The sequence below is a fragment of the Podarcis cretensis genome (genome assembly GCF_951804945.1).
Source record: "Podarcis cretensis genome assembly, chromosome: 5".
Lineage (NCBI taxonomy): Eukaryota > Metazoa > Chordata > Lepidosauria > Squamata > Lacertidae > Podarcis > Podarcis cretensis.
Genome location: NC_137174.1, coordinates 35,523,924 through 35,540,011, shown reverse-complemented (window position 1 = coordinate 35,540,011; position 16,088 = coordinate 35,523,924). Strand labels below are relative to the sequence as shown.

General features: G+C 41.5%; 1 protein-coding gene across 10 annotated transcripts in view; it reads left to right on the top strand.

The window, feature by feature from the left end:
* The window catches only part of SGMS1 (sphingomyelin synthase 1), a 77,341-nt gene that overhangs the window by 31,323 nt on the left and 29,930 nt on the right, over positions 1-16,088 (top strand). For 6 of the 10 annotated variants that reach the window (XM_079976413.1, XM_079976407.1, XM_079976409.1 and 3 more), the window contains one exon: positions 8,625-8,696. The exons of the other annotated variants lie outside the window; for them this stretch is intronic. The gene's annotated coding sequence lies outside the window, so the exon portion shown is untranslated. The remainder of the gene's footprint in view (positions 1-8,624; positions 8,697-16,088) is intronic. 10 annotated transcript variants of the gene reach the window in all.

Sequence of the window (16,088 nt, the reverse complement as noted above, 5' to 3'; positions counted from 1 at the left end):
CAAGGCCCCCTAGTGAGTTGCCTGGCTGAAGGGGGATTTGTGGTTTTGTCAGCCCTTCTATTATACTTATTCACAACTTGTTTTTCTTTTTCTTTTTTGCTTGGCATTGTTAAATTGCTTAGCTATTATTATGCAAGTGTACATTTTCTACTCCTGTAAAGCTTTTCACTGATCAGTCAGTTAATTGAATTAAATTTAAAATATTTTGATTACGTAAAAGCTGCCCTTGAATTAATTGGGCAACACATAAATATACAAATAGTTTAAAAAGACTAAAAACCAACAACTGCAGACAATCCCTTTGTGGTTATAGTTGGAGCACAAAAAAGCGTAATTTCAGAAGACCAAAAAAACTGACAGGTATAACAACTGAGCAAAATGGGAATTTTGGATCTTAATGAAAGCCCATTGCTGAAAGAGATTTCATTAACAATGAGCACCCTGCTCTCTCCAGTGTTGTTGCCCACATGATGTAACAGATTATATAGCTGCTCTTTCATATACCAAGTCAAATTTAGATGTAAAGGAGTCAAAGTGTGGCTGTTTCAGTGTGACCTCCACCTCTTATTTTAATGTTCCTACCCTCTAGATCAGTGTAATCAGTGTGATGCCTTTCTGGCCTCGGTGGCCTACAATTCCTATCATCCCTATGCATTGCTGGGACCACTGGCAGAGGAATGGGGAGGCAGGGGGAGAGCATCGCCCCTGGCACCATGGGGGAGGGGGGTTCCGTCATGGCCGCTCCTGAACGCGCCGTGCATCCCCCTGTCATGCCAGGCAGCGCGCCATGCCCCCGGGATGCACATAACGCCCCTGGAATGTGCGCCAGCCACGTCCCCGCCTGCTCTCCGCCCCAGCTGTCGGAGCATGCAGCTTTGCCACTGGCTGGGACTGATGGGTGTTGGTTTCCAACAGCACCAGGAGATCGCCATGCTTGTAACTTTGCTTATTAACGTTTTGAATCAATCACTTTACACAGATAAAATGTCATTTGTTCTGCTAGGAGGTTTGTGTGTTTTTCTATGTGCTCCCCATGCAGACTTACACTGTAAACAGATTGGATTTGGAAGGGCCAAGACTCCCATGTGTTCCCATCCCATGCTGTGAGGCAGAGCTATTCATGCAGTCCCCCCACCCTTTACTTAAATGCTGATTTTCTTACAACATGTTTTAATTAAGGGTTTGAGAAATAAGTAATTTGCGTTTCGCTTGGAGGAATATTCCTGTTCTGAATATTTTAACACATCTAAGAAAAATACTTGAGGCAATATTGGGAGGGGGAAAATGTAGGGTAAGAGAAGAGGAATTAGTTTTAGACCAGATGCAGCAGAAACCACCTTGCTTGGTTTCCCCCCAGTTTGTAATGGTGCATTTGGGATTGTATTGCTGTTTGTCTGCCACAGGGTTTCTTCAGTAGTTCATTCTATGATAACTGTGAGAGCACTGTAGGATGTTCATGCAAAAAAAATAAAAACGCTTTCTTGCCTAGCCTTATGAGAATAAATATAAGGATATTATTTTTTTGACATCTACTTTTAAAAATACTGTAATAAAACATCAAGTACAGCTTCCAAGATCAGTTGTCAGATAATGGTACAAGTAGAAGAGAATTACACATCTATGAACCCTACAAAATGTATAGCGGAAAATTAATACAAAAACCAAATAAAAAATAACACCTCACCCACCCCAAATTCAGTTGGTGTACTTAATTCAGAAATGATGAACGTTGATCCTGCTAGCTCCAGCCAGAGGTTTAGAGCAGGTTAGAAAAAGAGTTTGTCACTGATATGGAATAATTTGTCCTAGTTATTCTTCTGTGTCTCTAGAATAAAGACAATGTATCCTTAGGTACATAATAAAAAAGATTATGATGAATAAGTGATGCATTCTGGTTCTGATAAATAGACAAGTCTCCTTGTGCAGTCAGGGGTATAATACTTGCTGCGAAAGAAAAATATTGAGTGTTAACATAAATGTAACAATGGTTCTTTTTTTAGTGTAGGAATATGCCAGTTGGGTGCAATGAACCAAATATTTGAAAAACTGTCACTTCTTCATAGAGCCGAGCATACCATATGAAATTATTTGAAGGGTTAGACCTCCATGTACCTAGGTTTGTAAGACAGCCTATGTCCGAAAGGGTATCTGCAGTGTACATTAATTTCTGCTTGTACCAGACAGCACTCCACAATGGGTAGTGTCTCTTCTCATCCAGTAGGAGCCTACTTCTTCCCAAGATCTATTGGTTGATGAAGATTTCCATTCCCTCTTGAGTCAAGCCACCACTGGATCAGAGAGGAAGCGGGTAGCCGTAACATGACTGATGCTCGTTAGGAGGCTAGGATAGCAACCTTAGCCTCCCCAGCCCTTTTCTGTTGCAGCCTGTCAGTGGAAACAGAAAGTTTGGCTAGCTAGACCTGCCAGTAAAGAGCATGAATTTTGCCACAACCGTAGCTGGCTTCCAATGGGAAAGCCTCTGTTGGTGGTGGGTTAGTGCTGGCAGGCCAGCGCTAATGGGATGGTCTTGAAGGGTGAAACACCGAAAGGGTTTTCCCACTTTTTTGTGGCATGATGAGAGTGAGGGCACTCTTCCTGGGCGATTTGTTGTAGATGGGCTTGCTTCTAGGTGAGAGGTTGTGGCAGCTGAGGCATGGGGTGGGAGGGATATGGGTTAACTTGGTTTATGGGAGAAAGTTATGCAGGGGAGCTGTATCTGTAGTGAGAGCATGAATGCAGCTTACAAACTCCTCCCCAGTGTGGCTGGCAGGTATTTTGTGATGTTGCTGTCGTACATTGTTTTGATTTACTGTATGTGTTGTATTTTTACTGCATATTTATTCTGTATTAATATATTCACTGTTTGGGGGGTCGGGGGGGGGGTTCAAAAAGCAGCATAAAAATAAACCATAATATAACCTATTTTAGCAATTATTAATCAGGCCTTGCTACCTGAAGGATTGGAGCTTTCCCTCCATGTTTTTGAATTTTTCTTTTGCCATACTTACTGAGGAATTGATCATTCTCTAAGAGAAAGGGAGGTTTGCTTCCCACACCCCTGCCTGTGCAGTTTCTATTAAGATAAGTTCCTGACCCCACCCTCTCATATCACCCTCCAATTTTAAATGGTGCATTGTGCCTTTTTGGGACCCTTTGCCAATTTCACAATTTTAGAATTCCACTAGTGAGTTAAACAGTGGTGAAGTGGGTATGATGGTAATTGTTCATACTTGGCATACAGTTTTACCTCGGAAGTTGAACGGAATCCATTCTGGAAGTCCAGAACGTTCAGAAACCAAGGCACGGCTTCTGATTGGCTACAGGAAACTCCTGCGGCCAATTGGAAGTCATGGAAGCCCCGTCGGATGTTTGGGTTCCAAAGAACGTTAGCAAACTGGAACACTCACTTCCAGGTTTGTTGCGTTTGGGAGCCAAAACGTTCAACTTGCAAGGCGTTCAGGATCCAAGGTACAACTGTATTATTGCTTGCTGCTATTCTCTTGATAGTATTGCATATAATTTCCCAGTGAACATTGCAGTCTCGTTCAGAGTAACATCCAGTTCTTGACTTGTTATATATTACAGTTCATAAAGTGCCCTTTCAGTTTCTGTTGAAATCCTGGCAGTTCAAGAGTTGCAAAGAGGACATGACAGTAGTAAGTTGCAAAGACAGTGTAATCACAAAGTAAATAAAAACTCCATTGCATGCTGTTTTGAACCTAATAAATGGGCCAATGTAATGAAACCTGTTTCTGGACATGTGCTGTATTAAAAGTGTAGCAATACTGACAGAGGGTAGAATTTATTCTGTTGAAAGCAGAGTAATTTTAACTGGACAGGGTATAGTATTTGTGATGTAGATGCATTTTCACTATGAGTTTTCCACTGAACTGGTAATAGTGTTGCAACTTGGTTACTTAAGCCTTTGAAAAAATAATTGGGTTTCTCCCGTCAAACCACATCATGTAAACTAGCCTATGCTATCTATCTCATTCCTGGTAAGCACAGACTTACTGGATTATTGAACTGCTTGGAGTAGCAAGTCATTCCAGGAAAGTCATGCTAAACAAAATGAGCTCTTCTTTCCACAAAAAAAAAAAGAGCCCAAGCTCTTGTTGCTACTGGCATGTTGATAAGTACTACTAGTTTATTAACAAATTTATCTTGCACACCAGTAGTTCAGAGCAATGCCTCAGATTATAGGACTTTCAGTGACACCTATGATAAACAGCTCTGAGTACATCAGGTTCTTTCTCTTTCACAGCTGGCTGGGAGAAAGTCCACCATGTGCTCTGGATTGTGGCCAGTGTTTAGAAATTTGGACTCTTTCATAAGATCACATCTTCTCTCACCTTTCTGTTGGTGAAGATGGAACTGGTTATTGACCTTTATGATTTGGTGCTAGCAACAGTAGTGAATTTACGGAAATTGACTTTGGTTCTGATCCAGTGGAAGTTAATCACAATGAAGTTCTGTTGAAACCCATAAGCCAAGTTAATTGCAGATCAAAGGCCTCTAGTCTATCTCAGGAATAATTCAAAGTGCATGCAGTAAGCAATGAAGTTCTGAATGGCTTGGGACCTGGGTTTCCAAGGGACACCTTCAAGCTCATGAACCTCATGTTTAGCTTTGGGCATACTGAGCCTCAGCAATATCCAATCCTGATCCTCATTAGTAATTTTTATTTATAATAACACTCTGGATTACACTTGCTTAGTACATACCATGTTCTAACTCAGTTTTGTAACTTTTTGGGGGGTATTCTGCTCAACATAGTGAAAAAGAGGGCAAACTGTGTTTTGATGCCAATTACTGTTTTTCAGTTCCCTGGCTAGGAAGTTCTCAGATGCTCAGATTCTGAGTCTCCCTAGGGAGGTGGTAGACTTGCCTTCCATGGAGGTTTTTAAGCCACCTGTCATGGATATTTGAGTCGAGATTCCTGCATGTCAGGGGGCTGGACTAGATGACCCTTGGGTACCACAGGCAACACTGAATTTGATTTAGTTCTTCACTTCAGCATTGTCGTAAAGCTTGTAAGATCTGCGGCTCACACCAATTGTTTTGGTCCTATGTTGTTAACATTTATTTACTTTTGATTCCTATTGTTTAGAGTACTCCTGGAGCTGAAAAATGAGCTGAGAACCCAAAGAACTAGCAGTGTGTTCTGCAATACAACAAAGTTGGCAAACCACTGCCCCGTAACACGTGATATATATATGTTTGCTTTCTTTAACTGCCACTATCCATAGTGTGATCATCTCTTCACCCTTGTTGAAAACCACATTTTTCGGTTCCAGGAGTACTCAAATCAATAAAGCTCTCAATTCCTGGTGTAGCTACAGGTCTACCAATTGCTAATAGGAGAGGAATAGCCTTCAGTTTGTCATCCCTTCTTGAAGAAGTAGATATTGTGAATTTTATTAATTTGATACTCGTCTGTGTAATTCCTTTTCACAGTTTTGCTAAGCTGTCTGTGAGCATGCTGTTGGAAGGGCAGGATGTACTTTTAATAAATAAATAATGTGGCTAAGCCTGTAGTTATGTTGTTGGTTAAAAGAAAGATTTGATGGCACTTGGACTACCAAGTTTCAAGGAAATCACTGGAGATTGCTGGCAAAGTTCTCCCAGGTCAAAAACTTTGAGAATAACTTTGGTGGCTCCTAAAAAAGCCTACCTGATGGTGGAGGTGAGCCTTACAAGTTCTCTGGTTTATTTCAGTCTCATATTAAATTCCCTGCCCACCTTTCTCTCTCTCCCCTCCCCACCCTGGTGATATATAGGGAAGGAAGATCTATCCCCTTCCTCCATTTCCAGCACACTGGCACAAATGCCCTTGATATGTATGAACTATGACACCCAAAGTGCCTTTCTCCTTAGTATACAGTATAGCAAAACACTAGAGTGATGAAGAGGTGCTCCCATTTCTACATGCCAGTAACCAGTTGGAAGGTGGGGTGTTTGGAGGGGCCAGCAGGAAAGTTGTTTTAGAAGATGCAAGATCTGTTGTGCATGGAGGAACACATTTTCTAAGCCTTGAGTTGTCTTGGAAAATGATCGCAACTCTTTCTGGAGGTTTTTTCATGTGTTTTTTAAGAACTTGGATAATTGCCAAGGACAGCAGAGGAAAACACATCTATCTCTTGGGATTTATTGTACTTGATTAACATGCATCTTAACAAACCTTTCTCAAAATGAGCATATTTAATAGCTTGTGTGGAGACCTGCTCAGTGTTTTTGATGCAACTTTAGAAGGTGTATTTGTAAAAGCACACTGCTTCATCATAAGGTTTTGGGTAAGGTAATAAAGGTGGCATTTGTCTGCCACTATGGCAACGGATACTGACATGGAAATGACTGACTTGAAAGTATTATGTTATGATTCATTTTGGGGAAGAACTGAAACTGTTGCTGTTGAATATTGCAAATTATTCATGGCTGTACAATTCAACTGTTTTTGTTTTGGAGCTGTTGCCACAGCAAAGCATTTGGGGAAACACCCTTTTGGCTTAAGAAGGCTGAGGCAGGCTGCATGTAGGAAAGTGACTGCAATACAGCCCCTTATGCATTTTTTTTTTTGGTCGGACCCTTCCCAGAATACCATCTGCTGTGTGTTTATTTAAAGTTTCTAGTTCTTACTGTTAAAGATGGCAGAAATGCTGAAAAGATTGAAGAGTTTTTTTGGTTTGTTTTTTTTAAAGAGAGACCCAACTGTGGTTACTGTGCATGTAATCAGTCAAACACTTTCCAGAGTTTTTACAATTCTAGATCAGACTATTGTAAAGTATGCACATGCATCCCCCACCCACTAAAAATTGGCATTTGTCCTTTGTTAAACAATTTATAAAACAATACTCAAGTTAGCTGCAGTCCTGCAGGTTTCTCTCTCTCTCTCTCTCTCTCTCTCTCTCTCTCTCTCACACACACACACACACACACACACACACACTATTTAATGTTTGGGCTGAGTGCTCCTATACCTCACCCCTTCTAGTTTGTATTAAGCCGCCGTTCCCTGTTGCATCCAAACCAGGGAACCCTGACTTAATGTCTGTATGTCTGTCTTGGCTTATTTTCCTGGTTTGTTAACAGCATGAGGATGGGGAGTATAAGAGAAACTCTATGCATATAATGTACATGGTATACCCTCTGCAGTTACTGGTAGCCTATCATGCAAGAAGATCACTGATCTGATCTTGTTCCAAACCACTGAAGACATCTGAATTCGAAAGGCCCCACATTCTCTTAGGTGACTTGCAGAAATCCTTATTCTGTATCTTTAGAAACCAATAAAAGTAACAACCCGATTCATAGTGTGCAATTGTTGAGAAATGTGCTGCTGAGAATAGGCATCTCAAATAAAATTAGAATGGGTAACCATTTTTTATTATATATAGCCAGCTGATTCAAGGATCTTTATCCCAGAGAGGTGGGATAAAGCAGAGAGAACAGTGACTTGCCCTAGACATTCCATAAATATTGCAGCTGAGTAAAGCTCTTTAACCTGGGTTTTCCCATACCGAAATCTAGCACTCTGACCACCACTCCACACTTGTGTAGCAATGTGTGCGCCTGTTCCTGCTGTTTTTAGTTTGAAACAGCATCTGTTTCTGTTCCTGGAAGCTGGTCAAATTCTTCCAGCATAGCTACATTCTTCTCAAAATGTATAAGGTTGGTCTTGTTGCATTCTGGGGCCCTGTATCTCAGTGGATCAAAGATGTTCTTGTTTGGCTTGCAAACAGGGACAGGACAATCAAGCAAGGAATTTTCACCTCAGACCTTGTGCTGGCCGCCTACAAGTGCTTTGTCTGGCTCTTGCTAGATATATGCGTGTGCAGATATATGTTAACGAGATGTTGTAGTTTCAGTAAAGTACAGTGGTACCTCAGGTTAAGAACTTAATTCATTCTGGAGGTCCGTTCTTAACCTGAAATTGTTCTTAACCTGAGGTACCACTTTAGTTAATAGGGTCTCCTGCTGCCGCCATACCGCCGCCACGCGATTTCTGTTCTCATCCTGAAGCAAAGTTCTTAACCTGAGATACTATTTCTGGGTTAGCAGCGTCTGTAACCTGAAGTGTCTGTAACCCGAGGTACCACTGTATTTTGTTTTCTGATGAGTTAAATGAATTTTCCTTAACTGCACTGCAATTACAGTTGTATTTTACATATGTTAAGTAGCTGGAATTGTTTGTGAACGTTGACTTTCAAGTGTCTCTATGTGATGAAGCTTGATCTTCATTCACTCGCTGAAAAGTGATTGAGGTAGTTGAAATTTGGCACAGATACTGTTTTAACTCCCCTTTGCCTCCTATCATCACAGCAACTGGCACAGAGGCACAGGAATGCTGCAATGTGAGTTCCAAATAAGTATTGGATTGGGGAAGAGGACATTTGTAGTGCTGCCCAGGAATAAAAATTAGACCAAAAAATATACATTGGACTTTTGTCCAATCCTCAAGATTGTGTGCGAGTGGGGTATATGAGGAGAATTCCAGCAGCAACCAAACACATGTTTGCAAAATTAAATTTGTATTTCCTGGTATTATAGAATGTATGTAAGAAAAATATATATGAAACAATGTCATTGAGTGAGAAATTAGTGAAAAAGTTCTTCTTGCTTGGTAGGAGACAAATGAAAGGCAAGACAGCAACAAATTGAAAGGATGGGTGACACTATGACTTCAAGGAGCAAGATAGGTAAGGCAGTTCCATTTCTTTATTTTTAAAAAGTACATGTGTAAAGTATCACACCAGAGAGAAAAAGACTGGTGCTATTTAATTCATGCAGGCATGTCTTCTTAGCCCAGTTTCAAGTCACCAACTATCTGCACAGTTGAGTATGTTCTTTCAGAGGCCATGTTTCTGAATTAAGAAGAGGTTTCCCCCCACCATGTGTGACATCTGATTAAATATTTGTTCCAAATACTTGTTTGTACTGTTCATGATAAAATAAAAAGCTTTAATTGCATGGAATAAAACTCTGATGTCATATACTTAAGATGTTAAATTTGTTCCTGCTAGGGTGTTACAGTAGCCAGTTTAGGAAATAGTATAGATAGCTGTATTAGTACTATGCAAGAGTTGTCTAAAAGCACCTTGCAAAGTTCAAATCTTAATCTGGCTATTTCACACATTTTATAGTAGTTTGTTTTTTTTTTAGTGTGCATTTAGAATATACAGTCATACCTTGGAGGTCCATTCGACTTCCAAAATGTTCAAAAACCAGAGCACAGCTTCTGAAGCCGCACAAGCCCTGTTGGATATCTGAGGTCCAAAAATAGTTTGGAAACTGGAACAGTCACTTCCAGGTTTGCAACGTTTGGTAGCCAAAACATTTTGACTCACAACGCGTTTGAAAACCAAGGTACGACTGTATTTTTTTTTTCCACCTTCAAAGTTCATACTATCCAGTTTGTTTTTACAAATACTTTGAAATCAAAATTGCAATGTAGTTTGGTTCATGTGTAAGTGATCCTTTCATTTGCAATATCTGGGGAAACTTTGAAGCCAAGTTTTTTTTATATATAAAAAAAAGCATGTGAAATGCGTTTTGTTGTAAAGTCTAGATAGAGGGAGGGGATCTCTGGATTTTGGCAAAACAAGAAAGCTTACATTCCTAAGAAATGCTGATAATTTTTTTTAAAAAAGCCCAACAACTTGCAGTTATCACTGTACTTCATCAGTCATCCCTGAAGGTAAAATCTCTTGCATTCTTTCACCTCTCCCATGTACTTTTGCAAGCACCATCAAATCTCTCGCCACATACAGACATCTGTGTTTGTGTGTGTGTCTGTGTGCAAACACAGGCTAAAGTACTAAAAGTGAGCACATGAAGTAACAATGTGGGATATAAGATTTTCCTGCAAGTTTCAATTCATATTTTAACGGTCCTGAAATTTGCATTATGAAGGGAGGTATATAAATGTGCTAAATAAATATTTTGTGCATTGTTTTGAATAGCTTCGCAAATATGTATTCTAGTGGCTGACAATCTTTTTTTGTAAAGGTTCTCGCCCGCTTCATATCAGGGATGTCCAGCTTCCAAGAGACTGCGATCTACTCCCACTATAAAAAGTGGCAATGATCTACCCATTGGTTGAGCTTTTTTAGGGGAGCCTTTATCAAAGTTGTTGAGCTTTTTGGGGAGAGGAACACCCACATTTGTTGAGCCTCTACGAGGGAGACTTCAGCAAAGTTGAGGGTTTTTCTCCCCCCTGCCCCCCGCTGATACTCCTGCAGGTCCTGAAACAAGTTTGCCACTTTACAGTTTACTTCCATAGATTATTTATTGACTGTGTGGATGTGGCTAATCTTCTACTATTCCCTCTTATTTTCTTTTTCATGGAAAAAAAATAAGAGGGAATTGTATATTTAAAGCAAGGTTGCTGTTAAGCTATAATGCTACTGTCTCAGCCAGCATGGCAAATCAGGAATTTTGTGGTTAAGCACTATGTTAGCTACTCCTCAGCTAGCCCATGAACTGTAAGTAACCACTCAGAGATCTATATCTGATACGAGATTGCAGAATGTACTCCATGCTTTTGAGGTTCAGAGTGCAAAGAAGCTTATACCATATGTAGAATTTGCTAATATTTCTGCCTTCATCAATCAATCTCTTTGTTATGGTCAATGACCAGCATTATTCTTAGAACATAAACTCAAGGGGAGAATATAGATCTTTTTAGCATGGCTAATCTTTTGACCTTTGTCCTGTCCACAGTCCACATAACACACGTTCTGCGTTGGTGATGTAGATGGCAATTCTTATGGAAAGGCAGTGGCACTGAGGCAGGAGAAAGAGGCAATGCCTGCCCTTTCTGTTTAATCCTGTGCAGACTTGAACTGCATTTTGCGTGGGAAATGTTAGAACTCAGCAAGTACACTTGCCTTGTTTCTCCTTCCTATTTTGATTCGAGAATTAATTTTACACTTCCGTTTAATTTTTGTGACATTGCATTTCAAGAGTTCCTTCCTCCAGCGGCACCGCTAGCAGAGGGACTCAGCAGCGGTGATGGTTTCACCAGCAATATATCGCTGAGTGAAACTACCCACTCTGCCCTCACATGGCTAGGTGTGGATAGACCTTGTTCCTCTCTCTGCATCTTTAGACTGCTTGACTGAGGGGAGTTGCGGTTGCCGCTCCCTGCAGCGAGCAGTTAAAGGAGCCCCGATGATCTTGCCATTCACGTGCCAGTGGCGAGAGCACCGGGACTGTCTCAGTCGGAGGGGGGGGGGGAGTTCCATCCCCACAATTGAGAGACACAAACAAGCTGCATTGTCCCAGCCCGTGAGCCTGGGTGAGACGGCCTCAGCTCTCGAGGTGAGAGCTGGGGCAGTTTTACCTGATGTCTCGCGGGCAGAGGCCAATGCATCTTGTCTTTTCAGCATTGCGATATATTGCCAAACTTCAGTGTTTAGCTGGTGATACACTGCGATGTTGAAAATCATCGCCCAGCCCTACTGTGCATATTACCTGTGCATACTTACATTACCCCATTTAAGTCAGTGGGGCTTACTTTTCTATAGACATGCATTGAATTGTAGTTCTGGTTTATTCCTTCCCCCATATTACCATACTAAATGATTTTCTATGAATGTTAGTTATTTGTTGCCTGGCTGAAGTTGCTTTGATATTCTCTCTGACCACACATGAAACAATTTCTACCTTTATGTGTGTGTGTTTACTTGCAGTTTTTTCATTCTTATTTAGGAACGTGTGCTGGCACTTTGATTATTTACACCATGTGTTGTTTTTTACTTCTTGACTCTTGCTCTTTCTTACCTCTTCTGTTGACTCTTTTAAGTGCTAATATTTTTAGCAGTAGTTGTTGCACCATTGGTAAGCTACCAACCATGGTAACTTCTGTTGAGAATGTTTACTTGAGCAGAACCACCTGCTTCAGGTGGGCAAAGCGCAAGAGGCAGAACTCCGCCCACCTCGCCACTTCCACTGCTGCTGGAACGCCCCTTCTTGCTGGCAAGAGGGAGACATTTCAGCACGCAGCATTGCTGCTAGTCTTCCCTCACCCAAGGTGGAAAAGCTGAGAGGCAACACTTTGAGGAACACCCCAGTGCTTGCCGAGCTCAGTGAGAGCTGGGACATTTCAATGTTGGTGGGAAAGTAGGAGGGGGCAGGAGGCGGTAATTCCTGTTTCGCCTCAAGTGGTGAAATGGGATGGGTCATGCCTGAGAACCACAGTAGTTATTGGGGACAGCTGTTATATCTGGAGTGTTGCATTGGAGAAGTGTTTCTAAGACCAGCGGTAAGTGTGTATCAGTAGTGGCAAAGGAACATTGAATGGCAGTCAGACTTTGTTACAGGTGTTAACTAGTAGCAGGTAGCAACTGCAACTACAGTAGTAGCATTACAATATGAATTGGTCTATAAGTTCTTATACTGTCAAAAAGATCAGATTGGCACAGTACAATCCCTTGACCTCTGATGTGTCTCTGTTAAGGGAAAAGGAAAGGTAAAAGGCCCCCTGACCATTAGGTCCAGTCGCGGATGACTCTGGAGCTGTGGCGCTCATCTCGCTTTATTGACCAAGGGAGCCAGCGTACAGTTTCCAAGTCATGTGGCCAGCATGACTAAGCCACTTCTGGAGAACCAGAGCAGTGCACGGAAACACCGTTTACCTTCCCGCCGGAGTGGTACCGTTTTATTTACTTGCACTTTGACGTGCTTTCGAACTGCTAGGTTGGCAGGAGCAGGGACTGAGCAACGGGAGCTCACCCCGTTGCGGGGATTCAAACCACCGACCTTCTGATCGGCAAGTCCTAGGCTCTGTGGTTTAACCCACACCGCCACCCGTGTCCCGTGTTCTGTTAAGGGAACTTGGGTTTAAAAGATCAGTTTTAGAAACCTCCTTTTCCCTGTAATTGTTTAATATTTTGACAGAGTAATTTGGTAAAAATAGGATTGCCTTTTCTCAGTTTCCCCCCTTAAAATCCACTCTGTGATTTTGCACCCTTCTTAAAAGAATTAGCTTTGTTTGTAAAACCAATAAAAACAAAGGCTTTCTTTACAGTAACTGACTGTTGTGTTTTCAATTTGCAACTTTAGCATCTGCAAATACAGTGGTGCCCCGCAAGACGAACGCCTCGCAAGACGGAAAACCCGCTAGACGAAAGGGTTTTCCGTTTTGGAGGCGCTTCGCTAAACGAATTTCTCTATGGGGTTGCTTCGCAAGACGAAAAAATCTTGCAAGTTCCCGCGGGTTTTTTTGCTCCCCCCCCTTTCCTAAGCCGCTAAGCCGCTTATCAGCTGTTCTGCTGATAAGCCGCCTCTCAGCTGATCGCTAAAAGCCGCTAGACCGCTAATAGCGCTAATCCGCTAAGCCGTCAATGGGTTTGCTTCGCAAGACGAAAAAACCGCTAGACGAAGAGAATCGCGGAACGGATTAATTTCGTCTTGCGAGGCACCACTGTACTTACATAGGTAGGAATTGGAATGAATTTTGGATTGCCCCATTAATATACTTAAGATACTCAAAACTGGAGTTTCGTAACTCAGCTTTAATTATCTAGGTTGCAGATACTTTTCAGGAGCAAAAAAGAAATTAAAAGCAATATATTTTAATCCTAAAATTGCCCCACCATTTTTAAGCACTGGAAAACTGAGCTTGCTGAATACCACCACACCCAACATACCATGTAATCTACATTCTCTTGGCACACCCTTCCTCATTCTCTGATCTGTGAAAGCTGCAGTGAAATAAATCTAGCATTTGTGAATGGCGATAGGCTTAAAGTTCTCTCTAACGGTACATAGTTCCTCCCACATAAGTTAGAGGCTTCCTCCAGATGAACCGAATTCCCCAGTAAAGTCTTCTCCTCCGCCTCTTTTTCTTAAAAGCTACTGATGTCGCGCTTTGTACACATTGTATGGAGAAATGCAGCTGGAGGGAGGGGAAACGTGAGTGTTTTATTTAAGAGCTTTATCTAGGCATGTATGACTTGGTCTGTTGTGGCGTTGCTGCTCTCTGTGTGACTTTCAGTGAAGTTCCGACTCTTTTCTTTTTCCTTATGATTTCATGTAATCGTAGCCTCCCCTTACTCTCTGATCACACAGCATGGGGGAGTTCTCACTAAGGCAGGGAAGTAGCAGTTCTCAAATGTGAGCACTCTGAAGCCAGTCTGCCAAAGTGCCTCTTGCACTTGCACATGGCAAAGGCAGCGGTTAAAGAAAACAAGGAACCAAATTTTCTCACTTGAAATAGGGATAATGATTGCAGTGTTGTATTTCACTGTGTGGACGTGCCGATTGGTTGCTTAGAAATTGTGATAAATTGAAAAGCAAATTAAAACCTACTTAAGACTTAACAATATTGTTCTACACCAGGGGTCAGCAGCCTTTTTCAGCTGTGGGCTGGTCCACCGTCCCTCAGACCATGTGGTGGGCTGGACTATATTTTGAAGAGAAAAAAAATGAACAAATTCCTATGACCCACAAATAACCTAGAGATGCCTTTAAATAAAAGTACACATTCTACTAATGTAAAAACACACTGATTCCCGGACCGTCTGCGGGCTGGATTGAGATGATGATTGGGCCGCATCCGGTCCCCGGGCCTTAGGTTACCTACCTCTGTTCTCTACCATTGTATGTTTTAGAATATAGAAGTTGCCATCACTGTTTCTCTTTAGGGTGCACTTTCTGTATCATTACAATAGTGGGCAATTTCAAAAGCGAACAGGTTTCAGGGTCCATTGTACTGGCTGTTTAATGGGCACTTTTGTCGGTGTGTTTCTTTCATCCAGGTTTCCGTAACAAAGCTGTCTTCATTATCTGGGTCAGCTGTAATCTCTGTATAAAGGATTCCAGCCAAGGGTGCCCTAATACTTTAGTAGTTAACTTGTTTAGGACTGTGCTGCGTCTTTAATAGTCACTTGGTGACTCACGGCATAATAGGATTATGCCATGGCACAATTGTATTTTTAGCATCTTCAAATGCAGTGTAGGTGTTGGGATGCGAGGAACGGCCAACACCTTAGCAATGGATCACAGTCTGTGAACTTCAGACTAGTGTATGAGGTTCATTGTCTCCATGGTTGACTAAACAATTTAGGTAGTATTAGGAATTCCTGATGGGAATTCTCCACTTACTGCAGCTACATATATTTTGTAAGTGAAATGAACACTAGTGAATGCAATTTTAGTACTCCAAAGTGCCTTGAGTCTATTACGTTTCTGCATAGTGTCTTGCTGAATTTGAAGATATTGCGGAAAAAATGCTGTTCAGCGTTGGCTGCTTTATGAGTAACAAGGCAAAATCTCCATCTAGAAACACTAAAAATATCAATAGACGTTGACTGTAGCTTTAGGTAAAACCATAGTAAATTTGCTTTCCCCAAACATTGTAGAGATCTTGCTCATCTTTTGAAGAAGGCTTGAGTACTGGACTGGTTGTACATAAGATTATGAAGTGAGGTAGTCTTTATAGCTAAACATTAGTACAATAGTCTTAAAAGATTTAACACTTTTTTCAGACAGGAGTGCATGCACAATATGGATCCCCTGTGATGAGTGGGAACTGTGCTGGTTGAGCTCGATGTATGATGAACCTTTCCTTCTGTGTTGCCATGAAAAGGAAGAAATGCATCCTCAAAAAAGTCAAAAGAGGGCACAGAACTATGTAAAATGTGCATGTGCTAATTACAGGTACACGCACAAATTTAGAAAGAATTACTATACGTAGAAATATTATATACCTTGCCAATAGCAAATAATAAGACTGAACAGGTGACCACTGTGTCTTTCTTGGTCTGATGTCCTGATGTTAGCTGTTAATGGGAAAATTCAGGGGCGTTGCTCTCCCCTTTGAAAGTTATCTGTCTGTTAAACTGGACTTGGACTGGACAGCCCTCCCAACAGAGGACTGTCATCTGTAGTGTAGGACACTTGGTCACTGTGGGGCCAACACATTGGAGGCTCAAGGTGGGGGGGGGGGAGCAAAACTATTCAGGTTCACATAAAGTATTATGCTAAAGTCAAAAGAGCCAGGACAAATCTGAAGTCTCCAGTTGTTGTTTTTAAAGAGAGTGGAAATAGGCTGTGCTATGTTCTTAATCTTTAGCATTTCAGATGCC